General features: G+C 43.6%; 1 protein-coding gene across 5 annotated transcripts in view; it reads right to left on the bottom strand.

Moving 5' to 3' along the window:
• Positions 1-25777, bottom strand: part of FBXL7 (F-box and leucine rich repeat protein 7) — a 346631-nt gene that overhangs the window by 85414 nt on the left and 235440 nt on the right. For 2 of the 5 annotated variants that reach the window (XM_090049874.1, XM_090049873.1), the window contains one exon: positions 6442-7488. The exons of the other annotated variants lie outside the window; for them this stretch is intronic. The gene's annotated coding sequence lies outside the window, so the exon portion shown is untranslated. The remainder of the gene's footprint in view (positions 1-6441; positions 7489-25777) is intronic. 5 annotated transcript variants of the gene reach the window in all.

Genomic DNA, 25777 nt, shown 5'->3' with positions numbered 1-25777 from the left:
ATCACAGATATGTTTTGGTTTTTAATGAGAGAATTTGGGATTTTTTTATCTGGGAAAACCAGGATCCCTAGAGATCTGGCTGGCCCCTGGCTCTGAGATGGGAGGGGAGGGAGGAGCTATTCTGGTTGGGTGGGCAGATGCTTGCCAGCCATGTGGAGATCAGGACCTGTGCCCACCTCTCCCAGCTATGTAGAGAGTCCCAATCCCCATATGGCTGGGAGGCAACTCTTCAGCAGCTGGAACAGCTCTTCCAGCTACATGGAGGTTGGGAGATAGCAGCCAGGAAAGCTCTCCCACTCACATGGAGATCAGGACAGGTTCTGATCTCCACGTGGCTAACAGTTAGCATTCTGCCAAGCTGGGACAACTCTTCTGGCCCCCTGTTGCCTAGGCTCACTGGGAGCAATTTGCTTCTGGTCAGCGTCTGCATGTGTGGTATGGTGCATTAGTTAACGTGCCTTTTTTCTAGTATCTGTATCTACAAGTACTAGAAAATTGCACATTAGATTAATATATTGAGCAGTAATTGTTGAACATGTGTAGATGGTGACACTTTACTGCACATTAGTCTATATTCTATTAGTCACATAATGTGCAGTAAAGCATTTCATGTAGATGCACCCAACTAGTAGTGTACAGTGCATAGTAGTATACAGTTATTACTAACAATAACAAATAGTTTCGAGTTAACAAACTATATTATGGGAGTTAGGTTTTCTTATATTAGTCACCAGGGGGAGCCAATATTACTCTATGAATGCAGAAACAAATTGCAGAGCTAAAACAAAAATTTTAGTAAAAACATAGTTCAAACAAAGTGCACTCTCAAATTCAGTAAAATCTGCATACAAATATCTGCCTTAGACTAAGAGGGGTGAAAAAAAAAAAGCTTAAGCTAAGTGAGCTACATCTTCAAATACAAAATAATAGTGTATTTAGAGGAGAGATACTTTATGTATAAATGAAGCTAGATGAAATATGAACAAAAACAAAAAAAAGTCTCTAAATCAGAACAATCCCCCTGTATTCCCTTAGTACTGTAGTGGTCCTCTTTTTCATTGGCCTACACAGACCATGATCCTCCCTACAGAATCCAGCTCTTAGGAAGCAATTCAACAACAGATAAATTTGAGAAGTTCAATCAAAATCACCCTTATTCTTTTTTCCCCCAAAAAAGTAATGTTAGAATTCCAGTATTTGCTTATACTTTTTATCTCTGCTGCCTTTTCCCAGCAGGCTTGCCTTAAATGTCCCCAGCAGTATAAAAAGCTGCCCTGGTCAGCAGCTCAGGGTTACTTGCCCTCAGGAGTTTCTGGGACCCAGTCAATTGGTATTTGGGGACACTAGCTCCTTGTGTCAGCTAGACTGCTGAAGCAGTATCCCAAATTCACTTTTTAAAATACCCCAAAATTCACATTCTTACATAATTAGAACAAAAGAGAGAGAAAGGGGAATTGATCAGATGGGCAATGTTTTATTACTATATTTACAATGTTAAAGAAATTTGGAAGCCTACCATAGCATAATAATAAAATAAATCCTAAATATCTATGTTTTAATGTTTGCTTTGGGTTTCTTTATCACATGATGGGTGTGTGATGGGGGGTATGGGGTTTGTAGGAAGGAGTGGGGGTGGTGGGAGGATGTGGAGGGATGTGAGTCACTGTGTGGGTAGGTGTTGGGGGACTGTGGGTGTGAGGGCTGCTTAGGAGGGATGGATCTCCTGCATGAATGCCACATGCCCCTGGCAACTGGCGGGGTACAGCGGTGCCTGTGGTGGTGGGAGCGTGGCAGCAGCGGTAAGTGGGGAGCTTCTGCAGATGCCGCCGGCACTGTCAGCAGCAGGGGGAGGGGTGGTGAGCGGTGACCACCTGCAGACATTGCCAGCAGCGACAGTGGTGGCCAGCAGCGATCACTGACTCCCTGTAGATGCCACTGGCACCAGGGGTGGTGGTAGTGGCAAGCAGCAACCACCCACAGGCACCGCCGATAGTGTTGGCGGTGCCTTTTTTGAGGGGGTGTACCGCCATGCTTAGGGGGTGCATGTGCACCCACATGCACCCCCTACGCATTGCCAATGGTCCCCTGCCCCCCACAGGGCAGAGCCTCCCTCCTCCCAGCACATGGGCTACCCTGCCTGAAGGGTCCTAGTTCCCCTCCCACTGGTCTCCCCTCCTGCTCATTCCCCTGCTCTTCTAACACCTCTGGAGGCTGGAGATGAGCAGGAGAACAAGCAGGAGGCTGGAAAGAATACAAGAATGAGCAGAAGGCTCATTCCTCCCACCCCCATTGCTTCTCCCAGCTCCCTGTTTGTTCTGCTCCCCATCCCCATTTGTTCCTCCTGCCCCATTCATTCCCCCAGCTCCCCACTTGCTCTCCCAGCCCCTCTACACTCACCAGCAGTAGCAGAGAATGAGCAGGAGGCTGGAGAGAGAAGGGGAAGTCTCCAGCTTATCTCCAGGGGTTTGTCTCTAGCCTCCTGCTGGTCTCCAGCCTTGGGGAAAGAGCAGGAAGCTAGAGATAGGCCCTGAAGAAATTCCCCTGCAGTCTCCAACCCCCTGCTCTTCCCCCTGCTGTCTCCAGCCTCCCAAGGCTGGAAATGGGCAGAGAATGAGCAGGAGGCTAGAGACAAGCCCCTGGAAATGAGCTGGAGACATTCCCCTGCTCTGTCCAGCCTCCTGGTCATTCTCTGCTACTGCTGGTGAGAGTGTGGGGGCTGGGAGAGCCAGCGGGGAGCTAGGGGAACAAATGGGGGGGGTAGTGGGAATGAACAGGGAGTGGGAAGAGTGAGCCGGGAGCTAGGGGAATGAACCAGGAGCAGAGAGAACAAACGAGGGGCAGGGACAATGAATGGGGAGTTGGGGAAGGTCCCCCCTCTTCTAGCCCCCCAACCCCCTACTTACCTGGCAGAAGCTGGGTCCATGTCCCTGCAGCTTGCACTGCTGCCTGCCCAGCATGGGTAGGCATCATGCTTCAGGACCAGGGAAAAGGACAATTACAGAGATGCTCTGGCACTCCGGCAGAGTGTTTCTGTGGAGGACTGAGCCTCTGCTTGCCTCAGGGCACGGTCTGGGACTGTGTCCTGACCCATTCCCCTCCCTCCCCCCCCAGGGTTTTGTTTAACCCATGGATATCCAGGGGTATTTTGCAGCAGGGGGAATGTTTTTTGTTCCTGCATGTGCCTCTTGCAGCATCTCAAAGGGGTTTGAGATGCTGCAAGAGGCATGTGCGGGCTCATCTGAACGCACCCAACCTGGAAATGGTTTTTCAAGACAACAAACTGAAAATAAACCAGGCAGCCAGGAAAGAGACCGGTTATTCCATCCCTAGCCATAGAATACTAGTCAGTTGTAAGCTGTTCCTACCCCTTTGTGCTCTTCGTGCCTTGCAGCACCTGAGTCATGTCCTTTGAACTGAAGGTGTGGCCCACTGATTTATAAAACCCCAATGTCCATCTGCAGGATGAAATAATTTAATGAAGCAGTGCATTACTAATTTCTCAAGAGCAAAACAACTCCCAGCATCAACCTCAAGGCAGGGAAGAAATTTAAGTTGAGGATTCCTTTTTTTCTTTTTTGTTTCTCAGACACTTGGTGGACCAGAAGTGGCTGTAAGGGGAGACGTGGTGGCTGCAGGACAGGTGTCTGAGTACCCTGCCTAACCTACTTTCTATGAAGAAGGTTAGCACCATTGTTACAAGTGCTCAAGGAACTACTGTGGTAGTGCAAGTCATAAAGTAAAGTGGCTGCAAAACCTAATCTCTTGGGTTCTAGCCCCAGAGGGGTGGAAACCTAGGAGTAGCCTGGAATCTGAATCCACTGAGCTAAGAGAAAATCAGAACTGAGAGAGGAAGCTGGCAAGGTGAGGGTCTGATCAGGGAGCCATCTGAAACCAAGAGCCCTGCCAGGCAGTGAGACCTTCCCTTAGGATTCCTGCCTCTCTCCTGCTTCAGGTGTGGGTAAAACACTTCCTAGATTAACTCTTTTTCCTGACAAGATGTAGCAGGTGAGCAGGAGTGGGAGGTCTCTGAGGCTAGGGACAGAAGTTACACATAGACCAGTTTAAGTGATTGAAAATGGGTTTAAACCTGTAACAGAACAAAAGTTCAGTGCACATAAACCAGTTTCAAAATGGCCAAAACTGGTTTAAAATAAACCTAGTTGAATGTAGTATCAGACTTTAACTGATTTAGGTCAAACTGGTTTATACAACTTCTGTCCCACATCCTTTCCTGGTTTAAGTTGAATCACAGTCCCCCAGCATCCCAACATTTTGCAGTCCTGGGTTGGGCTGTGCTGTCTGCTCCAGAGAGCAGGTCTGGTCCTGCCCCTCTGCCTGTCAGCCAGTACTTACTGCTCAGGCTATAAAGGGGGCAATGGTGGGAAGCCTGGCTGGGGACTACAGCCAGTCTGTCTGAGGGGTGGGGGCAGACTCTACCAGACCATTGCCCCCTGAAGTATAAGGGAAGGGGGCTTAGGACAGGGCAGGGCAGGGCAACAGCTTGAGAGGGACTGTCCCCCCCCAGGCAAACCCCTGCTGGTGTCTGGGAGGGGCTTTAATTCCACCCTTCCCCAGCTCAGTGTGCTGCCCATAGCCCCCATTCTCTGCTTAAGCAGGGCATGGGGCTTGGGCAGGCAACAGCCCATCCAAGCAAACCTCTGTCTGGGATCTGGGAGGGGCTTTAATCCCCACCATCCCCAGCTCAGTGTGCTGGTGCCAAGCCCTGCAGAACCAGACTGAGAGGCAGAAGTTGGCAAATCACCACATGTATGTGCTGGAGATAGAACTAAGGGAATGGGAGCGGGTCCCAGACAGCTTGACAAAAGGGGGTCCCAGACAGCTTGAGAGTTACCTACAGCTTGATCAAATAATGCATAGAGCTACATTAACATTATAAAGCAGCACCTGTAAAAGGTGGAAATACCTAAACAAAGAATTTCTGAATACCTGGCTATAAGGAGACACTCTGCCTTCAGGATTACCTAAGACTTATGCAAGGCTTTGTCTCATCTTTTTGGGTTTATTACATTCTGTTTTAAATTAGACTAAGTTGTGTGTGTTCTCTCACTGTGTTTTATCTTAGCTTATGTGGAGATTTTTGGTTGTTCTTTGCTGTGTGCTTGAGGTTGAAAATTCCTGTGTTCAATACATCCTAGCTTCAGAGAAAAGAGTTCTCCACCACACTCTATTCCCCGCCGTCAGACCTCCATGTGGATTTAAACCCCCACCCTCCAGTGAGTTTGGACCAGGCTGATGCCTGGCCACACCCCCTGTGCTCCAACAGGGAGGGGTATTAGTCTTGTGGAGGGCTTGTATCCCCTCCTCTTTGGCAGTGGTTGGCAGGTGTGCTCTAGTGCCCCCCAGCTTCTGGATTGAGCCACTACAGGCATATGGCTGCATTTCCTGATTCAAAAGTGAATGCCTGTTCAGTTGTTAATTGGTTCAATCTGAGTGGCTTAGATTAATTTACAGATTGAATCACTTCAAGCCTGGGCTTTCTGAATGTCTGCTCCCTAGCCCAAGTGGTTGGTGGCAGCAGGACTATAACGGGCTGGAGGAACCCTCTTTCCCCTGGGTCCTGTCACATTATTCAGTTTGCTCTCTTTTAAATCAAAGTGGTTTTCTTTATTCCATTTCCAGTGCACATTACAATGCAGGAAAATCTTCCGAAGTAGTGGGCATGTCTGCACATTCATTAATGTGCAGTAGTTACTGCACATTTAATTTAGTACTTGTTTAATGAAGTACTAACTAAATGCACAGTAACTAGAGAAACTGCGCAGTAATGCCAGAAAATGCCTTTTTAGTGATGCTACTGTGTAGTAGCTTAATAATACTAGGCAGTAGTATATTAGCACTGTCCATGCTGTGACATGCTACTGTGCAGTGTTACTAGGTTAGCGCGCATTAAGCATCTCATGTAGATGCACCCGAAAGCTGAGCTGAGCATGGAAGATGGAAATTGTCCTAAGATAAAACCCAGAGACTGGATGCTGAAACAGTGAAGTGGCTACTCAAAGATGCTTCATAAGAAGGCAACCACCCTCAAACACCAAGCATGTTCCTGATGAACCTGGAAACAGTACAATGCCATACAGAAGCCAGAGGAGTGGGAGAAGTTTTTTCTTATGAGTACTATGAATTACAGCATCCAATGAATGAAGAAACAACAAATCACAATGGAAGAGCATGGCCTTTCACACAAACTACTGCATGTTTCTAGGGAATACCTGTCTGAAAATACTCATTAAATCAGTCTATTACTAGCTAAATGATCAGACTGAAATCTCATGAGAATCTCTCCACTGATTTTTAAATGAGTTCTAGAAGAGACCTCAAATAGACTTAGGACTTCCTGAAAGCTCTTATTACCAGGCAATATCACCAAAGCATCCTACAGGTTCATATTTATTTACCTTGACTTCCTAATGAATTCCTTACCTACTTCAAGTGCTGCATACTCTAAAAGAACGACAAAAATTATAACACTTCAAAGTCACAGCTGCCTCAGCAGAATGTCTTTTTCTGGTTCCTGATTACTCACTAAAGGCTATACAGGGTGTCAGTAATAATTTGCAGAGAAGAAAAAGCATTTAAAAGTGAGATTTACAAGGGGAAAAAATGCTTCTCATAGGGAGGACTGGAGAGAGTTCCAGACAGATTGTGTAGCACAGACAGATGGAATGGTCTTCTACTCTCAGGAAAAATAGGCAGTGATATGGGGGGGGGGGGTCTGTCTAGCAAGCTGCTATTGGGGAGGACTTGTGTAGTATGGAGGTGATCTTCCAGAGCAGCAAGCACATCCACAGGAAGGACAGCTTTCATTTCAGCCAAGGGGTACAAAGCAAAATGGACAAAGTGCATGACCAGCTGGTTAGCCAATGGTTTGGCTGAGAGTCAGGCAGAACGAGCTGGGTTGAAGAAGTGGTCGGCTTGACGGCGACTGGATCAAAGAAGCAACAAGGCTTCTGGAGGTGAGGCTTGCTGCCCCTGCTGTAAGGTCAAGTTGTGGACCAGGGATTTCTGCAGCAGCTCTGGAAATCACAGGCATCTGCCCTGGGGTCTCAGTTGGAGGTAGTTCCACTAGGCCATGGCGAGGCTTCAGTAGAAGGGTGATACAGCGTCCCAGCTGAAGTCAGGTTCCAATTGAAAAGTTCCTGCTCAAGTATGAGGTCCCCCACACAAGGTAGAAAAGCAAAGGCCAGGTGTCACCAGGGAAAGAATTTTCCAGTAAAGAGCAGGTGCTGAAGGGCTTGCAGGAGGAAGGCTGCCACGCTGTTTGCTAGGTTGATTAGACCCTGATTTCTGTCACTGGTGGGCAGGTACAGTTGGAGCCAGTGGTGCCTGCTCCATAAAAAGTCCACAAGAAGCTTCTGGAGCCTTTTGAGCAGGGTCACTGGTGAGTCTTAGGCTGACACACTTGTTCCACAGAGTAGCAGCTGCCAGGTTGTTGTTGACTAGGACCAGGCTGCAGTAGGGAACACTGGGCTAGTACCAGAGACAGAAACGCAGTGAGTGAGATGTCAAGAGATTTTGCATAAAATAAGCATTTTAGCAAAGTCAAGGTACTGCAGGTGCTAGTATACAGCATTACATACAGCAGCAGACAAGGGAGATGTAGAGAGGAAAAACTTTTGAAAAAGACAAATAATTTATGTTCATGCCTGTTAATTTTATCTCAGAATCTAAAAGTTCTGTGTGGCTTTTATTCCAATTGCATCAGCTTGCAAAGATAATAACAGTGGCAAGCTTTTTCCTCTGGGCCTGTACAACAAACCTACACTTTAAAAAAATGGATTCTGATTAATTTTAACTACATAAGAGAGACACACTATTCTCTCTGGAATCATCATTTTCCTTGAATGAAGGGGAAAATCTAGACTTCAGGCCTAGAGAACTGACTTTCAGTCTCCTGCTCAGAATTCTGCTCCTGAAAAACCAAATTACTGCACGACTTCTAGAAACTGCAGCTCAGTAACATGGATCTACTCAATGGGGGTATAATGCTACTCATTTTTACCGACATTGTGAAGCTTTGTTAATATCTGTAATATCTTAATACCTATGTTACCTGAAGAACTTTGATGAATTATTTTATTTATGCAAGTCCAAAGCATAATTAACAGGATTAACTGAAATAAATAGATTAGATGTTTACTACTTTGAGAACAGTTTCTTGAATCATGAAGCTGACACCAACAATACTTTTGCTTTTTCCATCTCTACACCTCTCAATTCCTTCAATCTTGGTGATGCTTCTTTACAGCTTTGCCCACCTTTCCTCTCTCTCTCTTTATCCCCCAATCTCATGTCTGAACTTACCTGAAAAGATAACTTCTCCCTTAGTCAACTATACAGTCATGCCATTAACACCATAAAGCTTCTTTGGAAGCTTGAAAGAAAGAGTCTATGCAAGATAAAGATACTGCTGTGTCATTAGACTTTGTGATGTCTGACTCTACTCTTACAAACTCTGAGGGGTTCCCAAACATCTGCAAGGAATACAGGCCTCTGTATATAAGCTCTTAGAGGCAGAACTGTCTTCCAGCTTGCTTATATAGTGCCAAGCACATTCTGAAAAGTAATAAGTTGGATATTTCTAGGACCAAGCAAGAGAGATAATGGCCAGACTTTTATTGTAGGTCCTGTGACAAAACCTGTTGACTCCAGCTGTACAAATGGAGGTGTTGTCGGGAAGGAATTTCCATGAAATAGCTTTTCTATTATTCTTCTATAAGCCATTAGAGGAAAAGAAATAAACTCTTAAACTGTATGTTTTGTAACTGTAGTATCCAATGCACTGGATAAGTGTCATTAGCTTAGCTATGCAACTTGAAGCCAGTGCCAATGCTCTAGCTACTGCATTGATAAATACAATATTAGTTAAATGCATAGTATCTTTCAGTCCCCCTGGCTCCTATGGAACTTTATTGTATTCCAATGCATAACTGGTCCCAGAAAACAGCTGATCAGAACTGACTGGCTTCATGGCTGGTATTAAAAACCTTGGAAATGAAGGTCCATAGCAACTCTCAAACTAGCCTCCAACTTCAAGGCTTACAATCTAATAGGAGCTCATCAGCTGCTTGTACCACAGTGTTTATTAGTGTTGCTTAGGTTGAGTTTGGTAAGTGCATAGCCTTTTTTTCATTCCCCTCAGCTATGCAATTCAATGGAGGAGCCCATAATTACCAGCTTAATGCGCTACTCTTAATATTTTCATTATTGCCGGAGTTTCTGATTTTTTTCTTCTCATCTTTTCTGTTAGGATTATCACAGCTTCTTGCAATGCCGATGCTGCAAGCAAAATAGCGTCACCTTTTATTGAAAGGCTCATTGCTATGAATGACTGAAAGCCTTCCTAAGATTCACCAACTCTCTCCACAGGCTCTGAACATTTGGCAAGTTCCTGGGTCAGGCCCTCTGTTTTATTTTTATCAGAAACATCCATTTTTATTTACATAAGGGCAGGTTGTATTACTCACAACTGGCTCAGGAATTGTATTTTAACATTGAAAACTAATAGGATTTGAGTGCATTCTAATGGATGCTGACTCCAGACAGTGTTTGGGAAAGTTATATTTGCAAATGTGAGAAAAAAGCCCACGGAATTTGTTCAATGGAGTTTATCAATGTTGCTTCCAGTACAAACTATTCTGTTTGTAACTAATTGGGTAACACACATTAAGTATTTATACAAAACTTTCAGGTGGCAAGATGTGCATGAAGAACTCAACTAAATTGAATAGGGATGATAACTGAGGATCCTGCTTGGCCATGCAATTCTAAACAGCATTACTGCATGCTCTTTGTAATATGGCTTGCTTATTTCTGTGTAGAACCATGCATTATATTTTATGCCATTTACATAGAGATAACCTGATGCCTGTGACCTATGTAAATATTTATGAGACAGAGTGAAATGCCAAGTATCAGGACTTTTGGATCCCATCTAGTAAAGACACAGCCCAGCTAAATCCAGAACAAGTCATTTTTGTTCTGAAAGGTGGGGTAGCAAACTGGGTGGTAATGCTTCATTCTGTCCTATTGAAAATCTGGTGTGTACAGAGATGTACATAGCATTTTCCCCATCCTGGGCAGGAAAGTGGGGTGTTTGGAGCTGCTATTGCCCATATTTAGGGCTCCCTGCTTTTATGAGATCCCCAGTGCCATTCCAGTGTCCCCCCCTTGCTCATACACCCTTAGTTATGCTACTGGATGCATATTTGCAGCTTTAGCAGAAGCAGCCCGGTGCAACCTTTCCTTATTTATAAAATATGTAGTGATGCTTGCAGCTGGTGTTGACCTAAGGTCACCAGCTACAGGCGAGGGTTGGGGGAGTGTGTGAACACAGGGAAGTGAATGCCTGTTAGTAGAAAAGGAGGCAACAGGCCCCATGTTCTGTCTTTCAGCAGCATGCCCTTCCCAAGGACAAAGGGTAGTTTAATGAGGGAGGGAGGTTTCCTCCTTGAAATCTAGACAGTCTTGGCAAAAGAATGACATAACTGCACAAGCTGTTTCTACCACAAATAAACAACGGTAGGATGCTCTTGCATGGGAGCACCCCACGCTGTCAAATCCTGATTCAAGCTCTCCTCTTGGATCCCCTGGAATTACAGGCTAAGTAAAACAGTGTACCTTAAAATTCAGTCAGTAAAACTAACCCCTTCTATAAATTTCCTTTAATCCTTGTTTCAACGGTATTTGTAGCCCCTTATGGCAAAGAAGGATGCAAATAAACAGATAACTTTCCCAGTTAGGGCCTGATTCAAGCTGCACTAGAGCCCAAAGAACATCTTTCCATTCACTTGAGTAGGATTTGGCACACACCCATAATCAGTAAATTACTACCATCTTAAGCAAACAGGAGATGAGAATGAAGCTTTACAAAACACAACATTCTGTAGGTTTCTTCTCCTAAACAGCATATGTAGAGGTGACATTTACTTGTTTGTGTCCTGACAGCCTCCAGGCACTGAGTGAGGTTAAAAAAAGTGTTGAAATCATAGTAAGCAAACTAGCTGAAATAGCACTCTGTTTAATTCTTGCTACAACTAAACTGATTTGCATAACACGATCAGATCAGCTGCAAACTCTGTGATAAATCTTACCACAAGAGAATATAAGAAAACCAAGTTTAGTGAGTACCAGCTATTTTCCCCCCAAAATATGAAAGTTAAAATAGGGTATGCCAATACAGCAGCTGTGATGTTGTTTTGACGGACACAATCTTCAATCTATAACTTTTTTAGCAGTGGGTCAAATTCAGTACCCTGGACTCACCAGCATGTTGCTCTGAAATGTGTCTCCTTGATACCCCTGTGGCATCTTGGAGGGGAAGCTACTAATTAACTTGACTAAGGACAGCAGAATCTGTTCCTTCAACTGGTGGTCTGGAAAACAAATCCTCATCATTTGAGTTGCTAGGAGACCATTTCACTCATTACTAGCATCTGCCAAAGTAGGTTGTTGCTAAGAAATCCCTTGGCTCTATGAACCACTTCTTGGTCTCTAAGGTGCCACTCTGCTCTACCTTTTGTTGACTACTAATCACTTCTGTGCACCTTATCTTTGTATTAAAAAAGTTCTCCCACAGCCATTGCAAAGGCATAACAGGACAACTCTGCACCTTGGGGTAGAGGCCAGTAGCGGTGGCATGGCAAGCAGCACTAGTGGCTACTATTTTTGCACCCCCGAGGCAGCTGCCCAGGTGGCACTCTCTTATTTATGTTACTGGTGATCACTTCATGTAGTTTACAAGTACTGTGGGTCAGTGGCTTGAAGACTGAATACTAAACGAGGAGCAAGACAAGTCTCACAATGGGATTGTAGAGAGGCAACAGCTGGGCGTCAGACTACCAAGCGTTGACATGGTAGCTGAGATGTTGCAGAGTCACTTGGATGGACTGGATGTGTTTAAGTTGGCAGGCCTGGATGAGCTCCATCTGAGGGTACTGAAGGCACTGGCTGATATCATTGCACAGCCACTGGTAAAAATATTTGAGCACTTGTGGTGCACGAGCCAGGTCCCCGAGGACTGGAAAAGGGCCAATGTGGTCCCTATTTTCAAAAAGGGGAGGAAGGAGGATCCAGGCAATTATAGGCCAGTCTCACCTCCATCCTTGGCAAAGTCTTTGAAAAGATTATTAAGGCTCATATATGTGAGAGCCCAGCAAGAAAAATTATGCTGAGGGGAAACCAGCATGGGTTCCTAACAGGTAGATCATGCCTGACTAATCTAGTCTCTTTTTATGACCAGGTTACAAAACACCTCCACATAGGAGTAGGGGTTGATATCGTTCACTTAGACTTCAGGAAGTTCTTCGGTATCTCACCCCATACTGGTGAACAAGTTAAGAGGCTGTGACTTGTATGATTACACAGTCCAGTGGGTGGCCAATTGGCTAGAGGGTTGTACCCAGAGAGTGGTAGTGGATGGGTCGGTATCGACCTGAAGGGGAGTGGGTAGTGGGGTCCCGCAGGGCTCGGTCCTTGGACCAATACTCTTCAATGTCTTCTTCAGTGACTTGGATGAGGGGGTGAAGTGTACTCTGTCCAAGTTTGCAGATGATACAAAACTGTGGGGAGAAGTGGACACACCGGAGGGCAGGGAACAACTACAGGCAGACCTGGACAGGTTGGACAAATGGGGAGAAAACAACAGAATGCAATTTAACAAGGAGAAATGCAAAGTGCTGCACCTAGGGAGGAAAAATGTCCAGCAAACCTACTACCGAGGAAATGACCTGCTCGGTAGCATGGAAGCGGAAAGGGATCTTGGAGTCCTAGTGGACTCCAAGATGAACATGAGTCATCAATGTGACAAAGTCATCAGAAAAGCTAACTGCACTTTATCATGCATTAGCAAATGCATGACAAACAGAACCAAGGAGGTGATACTCCCCCTCTACTGGGCGCTGATCAGACCGCAGTTGGAATACTGCATGCAGTTTTGGGCGCCACATTTCAAGAAGGATGTGGATAACCTGGAGAGAGTCCAGAGAAGTGCCACTCGTATAGTTAAGGGCTTGCAGGCCAAGCCTTACGAGGAGAGACTAGGGCACCTGGACCCCTACAGCCTCCGCAAGAGAAGTTTGAGAGGTGACCTTGTGGCTGCTTATAAATTCATCCTGGGGATACAGAAGGGAATTGGTGAGGCTCTACTTACCAAGGCACCCCTGGGGGTCACAAGAAATAATGGCCATAAGCTAACAGAGAGCAGATTTAGACTGGACATTAGGAGGAACTTCTTCACAGTTAGAGTGGCCAAGATCTGGAATGGGCTCCCAAGGCAGTGCTCTCCCCTACCCTGGGGGTCTTCAAGAGGAGGTTGGATGGGCATCTGGCTGGGTTCATCTGAACTCAGCACTCTTTCCTGTCTATGCAGGGGGTCGGACTCAATGATCTATTGAGGTCCCTTCCGACCCTAACATCTATGAATATTTTCATCCAGAACTGTGTTGGGTTGCTATAATGGAAGTGAAAGCATAGATCCAATGCACCAGAAGTTTTGAGAAAATTTGTCTGTTTAAACATCAGGGAAGCATTTATGACTTCACATGAAAACCCAGGTTAGGGGAACTGACAGCTTTCAGCCCAAAGTACATCTTTATCAGTAAATTAGAAGCAGTCTTAAATAACGGAAATGTCAATGAACTCTAGACACACCAGAAGGGGTCCCATAATATCCTATTTACCTTAAACCTGCACTGTGAAGCTAATGCTACTCTTAAAAGCATTTTCATCTTTTTTTTTCCATTACATTGATAGATGCATGGATTTACCAGTATTGACTTAGGTTATATTTTTAAATGTAACAATTTTAATATAAGATAATTCATCATCATACTTCCAACACAGTCTAGAGTAAAACAAAATTAATCCCAATTTTTGCCTTCATTTGAATCCCATCATGACTGCCACATTTAAAACTAATATTTTTTGTAATCTTTCTACTTGGGCTTCCGTATACCTTGCACTGTCATCACATTTAGACTGGTACAATTTTGACTCCAGCAGCTTACTCATCCTGGTATGAGAGACAAAATAATCAGGCCAAGCATAGGGGTTTCTGCAAGTATCAATAAACTGGTTTCAACCTGTGATCACAGTTAGCCTTTACCACAAACATGGAGCTGCGTTTTTTGTTTGCCTCCGGGCTTTTTTCTGGGGGAGGGAGGAGGTTTATGGCATGATCTAATCTGCTTTCTGGAAACTCCATGGAGCAAATTTCCATAAGGCCTATTTTCAGCTCAGCACTGCTGTTCATAAGCACACTACTTTAATGTATAATAAGGATAACATCCCACTGAGAAAAGGCTCATTATGGACAGGATTTACATTCTTTAATTGTTAAACATAATTGACTCCTGCAGCCTGGGAGGATCCAAAAAGCTGGCATGTTTATGCAGAGAAAACACAAGCCTTTCGACTTCAGAATTTAATTTAATTTTCTAATCCAGTCCTCCAAGCAGCTGTCCTGCTGAAAAGTTCTGGATAGGCCAAGAAAACTATTAGCTCTGATTATCACCGACAGTGGAGAATGCTATAGAAATATGCCACTGTTATGTACAAAGAACTACCTTTAGAAATTGTTGTTGTTCGTGAATATTTCTTTTGAATCAAGAAATAGATCAAGGGGCTTATACTATGATTGCTGTGCATACATTTCTCAGTTGTTCTCTGTTTTACAATATAAACAGCAGGGGAATGCAATACATACATCCCTGTAGGGCTTTACCATCAGCAGGCAATCAAATGGCAACTCCTTTGACCTGTGCAATGGTCACATAACATTTAAAACCACTTGCCAGATCCTGGACCAGGATATACTGTCTTTTAACTGTACTACATCTGTTAACATCGATATAGTGATTGTGTTAAATACAATCTTTTCAAATTACCTAGGTAAGTGTCACAGTTCCATATGGCATAGCACCTAAGTAGTTAACTGGTGTCCAGTTAGCATACTTTTCTTTCTACTTATGATACTCTATGGCGTGCAGTCTTCATCACTGCTCGCTTTTCATTTTGAAGGATTCTTTAAAAGCCCTGTCTTTCACAGCAGAGCGGCAATACTGCTGATTACGCAATATACCATGCTGTTAAATCCCAAACCAAAAAAGTAGAGAGGGAGGTGTTCCTTATTCAAATGAGCATGAAGAAAAAAACCTCAAACTTTCACCGCTGCAATCCCCCAGCTTCCTGATTAAGGCAATATGTTTCACCCACCTTCAATGGAATGTCATTGATGGACTAAAGCAGCTTTGTTACCTACTTCAATGGTGCATTTAGAACTACTACAGCAGAATGCTACTCCTTGCCAAAGCTTGAACTGCACCATTTTCCAATTTCTGTATGCCAAACGGTGAGGGCAGAGGAGTGGGATTTTTCCTTTCCCCCTGCCCTTCTCATTCTTTTTTCCCTCTTGCAGAAGCCAAAGCTGCCTAGATCAGTGCAAATCCTCCTGGTGGTCTGAACCATAAAGAAAAAACTCTTTCATCCAACCCCTTTGTTGCTATTACAGCTTTGAGCAATCAGTAGAAACTGAAATTCTCCCCCAGTGCTTTCTCCAAAGGAATTCTTCATACTTGGAGCGAGGGACTGCATACTGTCACAACTAACTTTCTCATCTAGAAACTTTATTTAAGTGACTTTGGGTGTCCAACTTGAGAAACAGTATATGGCACTGATTTTAGGAAATTCTAAGCACCTATCCTTCTAACCAGGCCCTCTTAAGTGTATCAGTTTGGGCACTCACTGGCACTAAACTTTGCTTCTGCATTGCTTCTTCCCAGTGGTAGCATCACTTCAAGTAGAGTAGTGTGGGGAGTACTCAGCCCGGCTCCTGTAAGTGCATCCAGGGCTGGAAAGGGTGTTAGTTGCATGTAGCAAAAATAGCTTCATTAGTTTTTTTAGCAATCTGTGCATGGAGAGCAAGAGTAAGTGCCTGCCCCTGCCTGCCTTCTGGAAATGAGCACATACATTCCTACAGGATGGAAAACTTTGATTCAAAGCCAAACCTAACTAAAAACATTTTAGCAGAAAATTCCCACACAACTCTTATAGATGGAACCTATCCATTTAAATCTTCACCTACATAACGTTTTATTCATTCCTTAGTTCTACAGTGGAAGTCCCTAGCACGGGGGGACACAGTGTAGATGTTCCCAGTATGGTCTTAAGTTGTATTAGCTTAGACAATTTTCCCCTCAGGTCTACCATAAACATTCCCTGAAAGGTACTCCATGGTCTTCCAAAGATGCTCCAATAATACAGCCCAAAGGAGAAAGTTAAAATGGAAATTTCCACTCTAAATTTAATATCTCAGTTTTGTTAGGCATTATAAAGCTCCAAGGTATAAGGTTTGCCGTCTTTAGTAACTTCCTCTTTCCTTCATAAATCAATTGCGTCTGGTCCTTCTTGCAGGCAAACATATTAGATTTTGCTTATTTACACAGAGTAACCTAGTAAAGTGTATAGTTTTTAAAAAACCTTTTTTGAAGACTCTCATCATACATGAAATTAAACTTTCTGATTTGAAATTCCCATTATACTAATGGTGTTTGATAAAACCTCTTTTGATAAAGAATTGAACAAATTATTTTAATCTTTTTCCATTAAAGACTCAATTTTCTTACTGCTACCAACTCTTCCTTAAGCTTCTAAGTGTTCATAATTCTTAAAACACCACTATTTACTCAAAAACAAGATGAAGTGCACCCCCCACCAGTGCAGGGAAAAAGCCTTCCACCTTATATCCATATACAAAGCAGAGGGGGGAGCAGGTGGCTGCTGAGGCTCTGATTCTGGTCATGAGCCCAGTTGGGGCCAGAGTCTGACCCAAAGCAGTTGCCTGACCCCTTTCCACTTCCTCTCTGCAGCTTCTGTCCCCCTGCCCATCCCCTTCATCCCCTTTAGTGTCAGATACAGCTCAGCTGTGGCTGGGACTGGGGGCTCTCCTGGGCACAGAGCATATGGAAACTCTTTCCCTTGTCTGGCCAATCAGTGCGGGGAGGAGGGGTGGGAGGGAGAAATCGGGCAGTATCTGCAAAATCCTCATGAAAAACAACTTACGAAAAATAAAATGCTGGCTCCCTATTGAGAGTGGCCTAGATGGTGGCCTCCCTCTCTCCCCTGCCACTGATTGGCTGAGAGGGCTGCCTTTGTCTGCTCCACCCCTCTCTGCCAGTCAGCAGTGAGGGATGGTGCTGCACAATGGACAACCTTCTCAGGTGGGACCACATTTCAGACAGCCTTACAACCAATCACTGACAAGGGATGAGACCATCAAGGCACCTCAAACAGTCAGAGGCATGGAGGGGCCCCTCTGCAATAAGCCTGCAAAAATGGCAGTCAGCGATCCTCAATTTGGGTAGGTTATTAGTGGCTGTCCCATAAGCAATGCTTATTCCTATCACCCCAGGAAGTTGATGTCATACGTCCAAACCCAACTGGTTTCCCCAATTCAGTCATATACACCAAGAGTGGTCTCATATAATACTCACCTTGTCAGCAGCTTCAGTGACTATACATTTTTGATTAATGCAAAGCAGTTAAGTTGCATTAATGCAAGTTAAAAAAAAAATGTTCTTTCCCGCAAGTATCTCCAACTCCATGACATCCATTGTAGTTCAGTTACTAAGCATCTCCAAGGATTGGGACCCATAAAGACATCAACAAATTTGCATATATAATACATTAGTAACGAACTCCGTTTCCATGGAAGGAGAAGAATTATTCCTCATCTAAGCACTGCTTAGTACTGTTAATTAATGTTTTCTTCTCTCTAAGGGGTATCTCACATCTAGTTCTATTCATTCACACAATAGGATAAGTAGCTGCAATAATACTATTGAATGCCAATAAGGACGGGTGGCTTCTGAGAAAGTGTCTCCATCAACAATGACTGAGTTAAGAAAAGAAAAGGAGAAGTCTTATTCCCAGCCTACTGCAACTTGCAATTAAAGAAACACAAAGATTTTCAGTTTTGCAACTACAGAGTAAATTATACCTACAAATACATTATGTTTATAAGGAAATGGAAGATTAAATGGCTGTAGAAGCAGCAGGCTACTGCAGTGGGTATATATTCCAAAGGGCTCCATTTCAGAGATATATGTAGAGCTCCATGAAAGAGGGACCTGCTTCTTTAATGATTGGGAGGTCTGGTATCAACTATACTCATACAATTATTAGACATCGTTGGGTGTTGGTTTTTTTGAAAGGCTGAGGAAAGCTGCAGGAGAGGGAGTGACTCCTAGAACAGACTCTAAAGGAGGTGGTCTAAAGAGCCAGGAGCCAGTGGGAACAGTCACAAGGGTGAATGATCTGTGTTGCTGGGACATGTTGCCTGAGCTTTACGTTAAAGAATGAAAAAGGCACTTCAAAAAGCAGCCCTTCACACGGAAGCAATTCCATTCTGACCTGGGGAAACAGGCAAGTGCCAGCTTAGACTGCCCAATTTGATCACTGAATTGTTACATAGGCCTGTGCTAGAGATGTTCCACCAGAAGCAATGACAGCATTGGCAGATACCTCTAACTCCACTCTGTTAGGGAGCTCAGGGATTGCTGCCACAGGCACTGAAGATATTCGGGCCATCCAGACTGGGTAGAGAAAACCATTACATTTTCCTTCAGTCTTGCTGCCTCTGTTCTTATATGGAGTAATCAGCACCCCTCTGCCTGCCATGCTGTTCTGGCCTCTATGATTTGTGAGGTGACCAGTGTTGCATAAAGGGGGAGGATCACCTCCTTGGACCTGCTTGAGATGCATCTGTGGATGCATGACAAGGTACGGTTGGCCTTTCTCACCGCGTCCCCACACTGTTGGCTCATGTTCATTTTGGCCTCAGTAATGACTCCAAGATCCTTTTCTGCCTCTGCACTGCCGAGAAGGGAGTTCCCCAGCCTGTAGGTATGCTGCTGGTTCTTCCTCCCCAGGTGCAGTACCATGCACTTGTCAGTGTTGAAACCTATCCTGTTCTCATCCACCCACCCCTGTAACCTGCCTAGGTCTGATTGCAGCCTATTCCTCCCTTCTAGTGTGCTCACTTTCCCCCACATCTTAGTGTCGTCTGAGAATTTGAACAGGGTGCTTTTTACCCCCTCGTCCAAGTTGCTGATGAACATGTTGAACAGTGCAGGCCCGAGGACCGAGCCCTGTAGAACCTCACTGCCCACATCCCTCCAGGTCAAATAAGACCCATCCACCACCACTCTGGCTGTAGCCCTCCAACCAGTTAGTGACCCATTTGACTGTGTACATGTTGATGCCACAGTCCCCTAGTTTTTTAATGAGAATGGGTTGAGAGACAGTGTCAAAGGCCTTCCTAAAGTCCAGAAAGACTATGTCCACTGCTACCCCTGCGTCTAAGGATTTGGTGACCTGGTCATAGAAGGCCACCAGGCTGGTCTGACAGGACCTGCCTCTAGTGAACTTGTGTTGGTTGCCCCTGAGCATAGTCTCCCCTGCTGGCCCCTCGCGGACATGCACTATGATAATTCTCTCAAAGAGCTTACCCAGGATTGAGGTAAGACTAACTGGCCTATAGTTTCCTGGGTCCTCCTTCCTCCCTTTTTTGAAAATGAGAGCCACACTGGCCCCTTTCCAGTCCTCTGGCACCACACCAGAGCACTATGAGTGCTCGTAAGGATATTGCAGGACATTGCCAGGGGTCCTGCAATGACCTCAGCTAATTCCCTCAGCACTCTGGGGTGGAGATCATCCGGACCAGCTGATTTAAATACGTCCAGTACCTCTAGAAGTTCCCTGACTAGATCCTCGCTGACCCTAGGTCTGGGTGTGCCTCCCCTGGGGCCTACGGAGGTCATGGTGGGGGCGGGGGGAGGAGGTGACCGTATCCCTGCTCAGGAAAATGGAGGCAAAGAAACTGTTAAATAAGTTAGCTTTGTTGTCTGCTGTGACGACCAGATTTCCTAGCGTGTCTTGCAGAGGCCCCACATTACCCGGTACCTTCTTTTTACCCCCTATGTATTTAAAAAAGGACTTCTTCTTGTCCTTGATTTGGGTCGCTAGTCCCAGTTTCATCTCTACCTTGGCCTGTAATGTCTCATAAAAACCTTCTCTCATGCCAGTTTTCCTGATCTCCAACTATTTCCTTTTTCACTTAGAGCCTCTTTTCTACCTTGTATTCCATCACTATAATGCTTCCTTTCAGCCTTTTTTCCCCTGCTTTCTTCTTCCTCTCCTACCTGCTTTACCTTTTGTCTTTCTAATTTCTACGTATTCACTGACATCCTGCCACACTTTTAGCTTCTCTCATTTCTTGGAGTCTCAGAACAGCAGAGACTCCCTATACCCTATACCTCAAGAAGGGTGACTGTGCCTGAAAGCTTGCCAAGAACTTTTTTCCAACCACTCAATTGGTCTAATAAAAGATATCACATCTACTCAAAGAACCTTGCTTGCCTTTACTAGATGTATCACTCATTGAATTCCCAGCATGCAGGCTGACACATGCAGGGGATTCATTGGAACAAATCCACTTGCACTTGGAGGTAGCCTTTCCAGAAAAATGACAGACACTTTTTGTGACATGTTCCAGGTCATCAGTCTTCTAGATAACCTTAGGAAAAAAATATAACTTGGGCTTCAGCAGCAAAAGTGATCCCAAAGGGCAAACAAAGCTTATCTTCAGCAGCAAAAGTGATCCCAAAGGGCAAACAAAGCTTATCTGTGCTTAATTTTATATAAAAGGTGGTTTTGACTGAAGTTATGCAACATTCCTGTGAGAGAGACTTTCCATCTTACTCCAATGTCCTGTAAACAGTCTTCTTTACAGGAATTTTCTCTCAAGCTCCCTTTCCACTAATTACTGGTTGGAAAGGCTGAAGATCCACACATCTGCTTCTCTCCAAGTTGATTTGTGTTCAGGTACTCACTTTCTATAATGGCAAAATCCTCTATTTGAAATGATCAGCTCTGACTTAAAATTTGCTCCCCTTAAATCCTTGGGTCCAAGGAGTGTTTCCAAGACCATTTGGATATGCAACGTGTTCCTATAATGTAAACTTCTCCCCTCCCACAGACCTAAGGCGAACTTGTAACCATCTCAGATGTGCCTGCATTTGAACCCAGTGCTAAGCACCCTTGTGCAAAGCTGGCATTATTGCCTCTAGCAATTTGTTTTACATTTCTGCTGTGAGTTAAATTAAACAATACAGAGCAACATGGCCAATTATGCTAAAATCTGTTTGGTTTAAGCATCCAAAGCATATGCAAATTACTTAGTTTCCTCCCACAATCATGCATCACCCTGACTTACCTCCAAACTGAAATGAGACTTGTCTGAAACAACAAACTCAACTTGGAGAAGTTTGTTAAGCATTTCAGACCCGAGCCAGTTTCAGGTTTAAAACTTACTAGAGAACATACTCAGATACCTGTAGTCATCTCTAGTCACTGACAAAAGTAGTTCTACAGACTAGGAGACTTCTTGACATGAATTCAGATGTCAGAGGTTGGTCCTTTTACAGGACTTTCAAAATTACATTGAGACTGAAAAATCTTTTCACTTCCTATTGAAGTTAATATTACTCTTGGGAAAAGATGACAGCAGCATTTTGATTTTAAAACAGGAAGTTCCATTGTAGTTTATATAACCTTTGAAGACTCCTACTACCTCAGAAATAAAATAGCTTATTAACATTGGTGTATTATAAAGCTGCTGCCATTGCTGCAATCCCCTGTCACTAATGGCTTTTAAAAACATTTTATTCTAAAAACAGAAATGCTGGGAAGATATTTAAAACTTACAAATCAGGCCAAAAAATAAAAAACCCAACATCAGTCCTTGATTAAAACTAGAACAATGCAGAGGTTCCAGTATCTGTCATCTATGGACACAAATCCAGAGGATTATTGTTTTACAGAACTAAAGAGAGAATGTGCAATGGGGGAAGGGAGCAGGGAAGAGGTTTATTTTCTAACCTGTCCACATATACAGTAAAAAAGTGGGGGGAGAGGCATGTAGGGGAGATTTTCAAGACAGAAGTGTGTGTGAAATTTGGCTGATTTACTGCTGTGTGCGCTGCTGCACAGACACTTTTGGTTATCAGCCATCACAAATAAAATGAACAAAATCCTGCCAGCAACACAGAGAACAATAGAAGTCTCAGTACTGTTGCTACAGTTTCACTTGTGATTGCTATGCCAAGTGACAGCAGTGTTTTTAACTCAACCCGTACGTCTTCACTCACTCGTTCTGGGACAATTGGTTGTTTAATTATTTGAAAAATAATATATATAAATGAACAGAAAGGAAACCAGAGGATGGCAGGCACTAGCATTAAATTACGCCACCTTTAACTGCAAGGCCAGTTGGCAAGATTTGGTTCGTAACACTTGTGACCAGAGTAAATCACCACTGGTGACTTAGTGAAAGACTATAGGTCTCTGGATGACAGGAAAAAATATACCACAGAAACACCATAACGATTTGCATGTTTTAATCAGTACATTGTTTCAAGAGAAACAGAGGATGGGGCGACCCAACTTCAATCACTATTCCTCAAGTTCATAAATGAAACTGTATTAAAAGGAGTTGGGAGACGGGAAATATTTTGCCAATGTCTAAATGGACTTAAGCATCTATATGCAAGTCTATTCCACCTGTTCCAGTCCTGAGAATCCATCTTCTTTTGTAACACATTGCTATGTGAACTGTAAGACTGAGTCCTCCCCTCTCCCTCCTCCCCAGAACTGGGGAAGAGGACAGGGTAGTGGACCCATGCACCTTTTGTGTTAACTCTTTTTCAGGGATGTGAGCAGGGTGGAATAGAATTACACTTAGGTGCCTAAAACCACTTTGATGCCTAATGAGTGGAATAGAATCTGGCCCTAAGTATGGGAACCACAGTGCCAACAACCTAAAAACACTTCATTGGTATCAAAAGGATAGTGGGAAGTTGGTAGAAATTACACTTCATCACACCAATGCTTAGCTCTTACGGTCCAATTCAGGAGTGCAGTATTCTGGTAGGAGAGTGACCATTCTTACTGATGTCATCAACTGTTCCACAAATCAAGAGCAAAAGATTTCAGCCAATGCATCTAGCCCCAATAATACTGAATTCAAGTTAAAGAAAAATTCAAAACATGGCAATGGTTAGAGTTTGACAGCTACACTTTGCAATTCAAGTCTGAAAACTGGTTGATTCCCTGTTGAAATAAGTCTTCAGATTGATACTATATGGTCCACACAGCGGAGCTCAAAAGAGCAGGAATGTTAAGAAGGCATAGGACTGGTGATAGTCTCCCCAAGACTAATCTGGATGTGGTGTCACGCTGCAATGAAAAATGGCGTTCAAGCAAAAGCATGGCATTTTGCATTATGGATAACACAGGATTCCAAAACTGAAGAATAGCAGGAACATGGGGGTCTCTAGGATATTCAAACTAAGTTACATATAGCACATGGAAACCTTGGTAGAATTATTAGAGCAGGATAAGAACCATGAAGAGCCTGCCAGTAGCAGTGATTAGTATCAATTTGCAGTAGTTCAATCAAAACGCAAACCTTTCCTGAAAGCCAGCATGAAAGGAAAGCAAACATAAGCCTGACTATATCAGTACAGATGAGGTTAATTAGTCTGTATTTCGGCTTCAATTACATTGGAAAAATAAAATTCTGGCAGTCTACCAGCTCCCGTTCTTGCTGAAAACACTGGCAGTAAATTCCTTGCCATAAAGTAGAGTGACCTGGTCAACAAGTATTTTAGCCAGAACATATTACCCCCAAAGTAATTACATGTTTTTATAAAATCACTACCACAGGGTGCACTGTCTGAATGAAGAACCCTTCATCAGAAGTGCCACATCACATTTCACCAACTTTCCCAAAATAAATCATCCTATACTATCTTTTAAATCTAAAGGAACTGCCATACCCCAAACACTTGCAATTCTAGTGTTCCTTCCTTTAATATGAAAATGCAATGAAATGGTAGTGATCTTTGGAGGGCAGGGAATGAAAGGCAAATAAAGTGAAAATGAAATTCTGAGAGAATGACAGAAAGATGGCAGAAAGGGTTGATTTCCATAGATTTCTACAGCATAGGTAAGTTATCCATTTCTTTGTATTCTTAATGCACTTGCCACTTCGATATCATGCCAATGTTTCTGTACCATCTCCATAATTCTTGAATTCAGAAGCAACTCTGATTATAAGCACCTTCAGGTTATAGTTAAACACAAAATGTAAAAAAATGGAAAGAAAACATCAGAATTAGCTCACTCTTAATGATGCAAACTGGGTGGAAACTGAGTTAAATCAGCATGAAACTGATGAAAACAAAAGCAATTGCTTTTTTATGCCAAAACCTCTAACATTTTGATGGTAGTTTGGCAGACCTCAATAGGTAGCATCAAAGTGGTTTCCTACTGTTTGCAAAAAGCGTTGACAAAGGCTTAATTACAATATGAAAGCAGCTTTTTTCCATGTGGTACTTTCACTTAACTGAGAAATCCAACAGGTTAGAAGTAGATGCTGGATTAAAATTAGCTGCTTTAACCATCTTGATGCAATACTGATGCTCAAAATAGGGTATGTACCGTTTTATTTTGTACACCTTGTGCTAAAGAGTTTGCATTCAAAATCAGGCTCGCTACAAAGTCTGCATGCATCTGCAGAAGCATCTTAAGAGCACAGACCACCTGCAGATGCTTCCTTAGCCTGACGAAGGGTGTGCCCAAAAGCTTGCTAAGAAGAATTTTTAAAACTATTTGAGTTGGTCTAATAATTTACATTCCTTTAATAATGGGATGCTGGGGGCATGTTTGGAATATTACATAGCTGTCAAAAAGGCCTGGAGGACAAACTTGGCCTACATTTACTATACCAGCATACCTAAACCAGGGTGCTGCTCAGGATGCTATGGTGCCTTGAGATCCTTTCAAGGGTGCCATGGGGTACCATGCAATATCAGTGCTATTAAGTGTGCAAGCATGATGCACAAGATAAACCCAGAGTTTTCAAATAGGAATCCATAGTATTAAGTACATTCTGACCTGTTGTGGTGTTTCTGAGTTCTCTGCAATACAAGATTTTCTCTATTATTTTTCTGTAGTGAAAGGAATAAGCGAAGGATAGGAACTTGTATTTTCTGAGGAGTACCTTGAGTCCAAAAAGGGTGAGAAATCATTGCACTATACATTGGTATAAAACTATGCAAGGAAACAAAGACTTTTGTCTCAGTATTTGATGTGGTATGTGATAAACCTAACCCAAAGAGGCTCTTTGCAGCTAATAATAAACAGGCACTGTCAGAGATGGAGGTGCCAAATGTGGTGGCTATGTAACGTGTACAGCCTTATGAGGGCTGGACAGTATTAACTTGGGAGTAGGATAGGCACTACAGAACAATGTGAGTAAGTTTCTAAACTTTGTATCAGCTATTGCACTAGATGACTGAGAGGTAACATAACTGTAGGCATCTTTTAAAAAGAAATTAAGTGTGATCCTGGAAATTAGAGCAGCTACTTTAGTACATTATGCCTCGCAACCAAGTACCATCATTAAAAAGGACAATTCTGATAAATGGTCAGTGCACTGGTGTGATAAACCAGCATGGCTTCTGCAAAGACAAATGTGTCTCCTATCTCTTATTATTCACAGGGAGCCAAGGAGAAAGTGGTCAACTGGAAACTCTAAACACCTTAAATAAAAGGCCCTTGCAAGAAGCTGCCAAGGAAATTAAAGAGTGGTGGCATGATTATGGAAACATACAGTGAGCATACTGCCTCTTAGTCCACT

The sequence above is a fragment of the Crocodylus siamensis genome, chromosome 5 (genome assembly GCF_052110815.1).
Source record: "Crocodylus siamensis isolate JL-2025a chromosome 5, ASM5211081v1, whole genome shotgun sequence".
Taxonomy (NCBI): Eukaryota; Metazoa; Chordata; order Crocodylia; family Crocodylidae; genus Crocodylus; species Crocodylus siamensis.
This window is presented reverse-complemented; position numbering and strand designations above follow the sequence as displayed.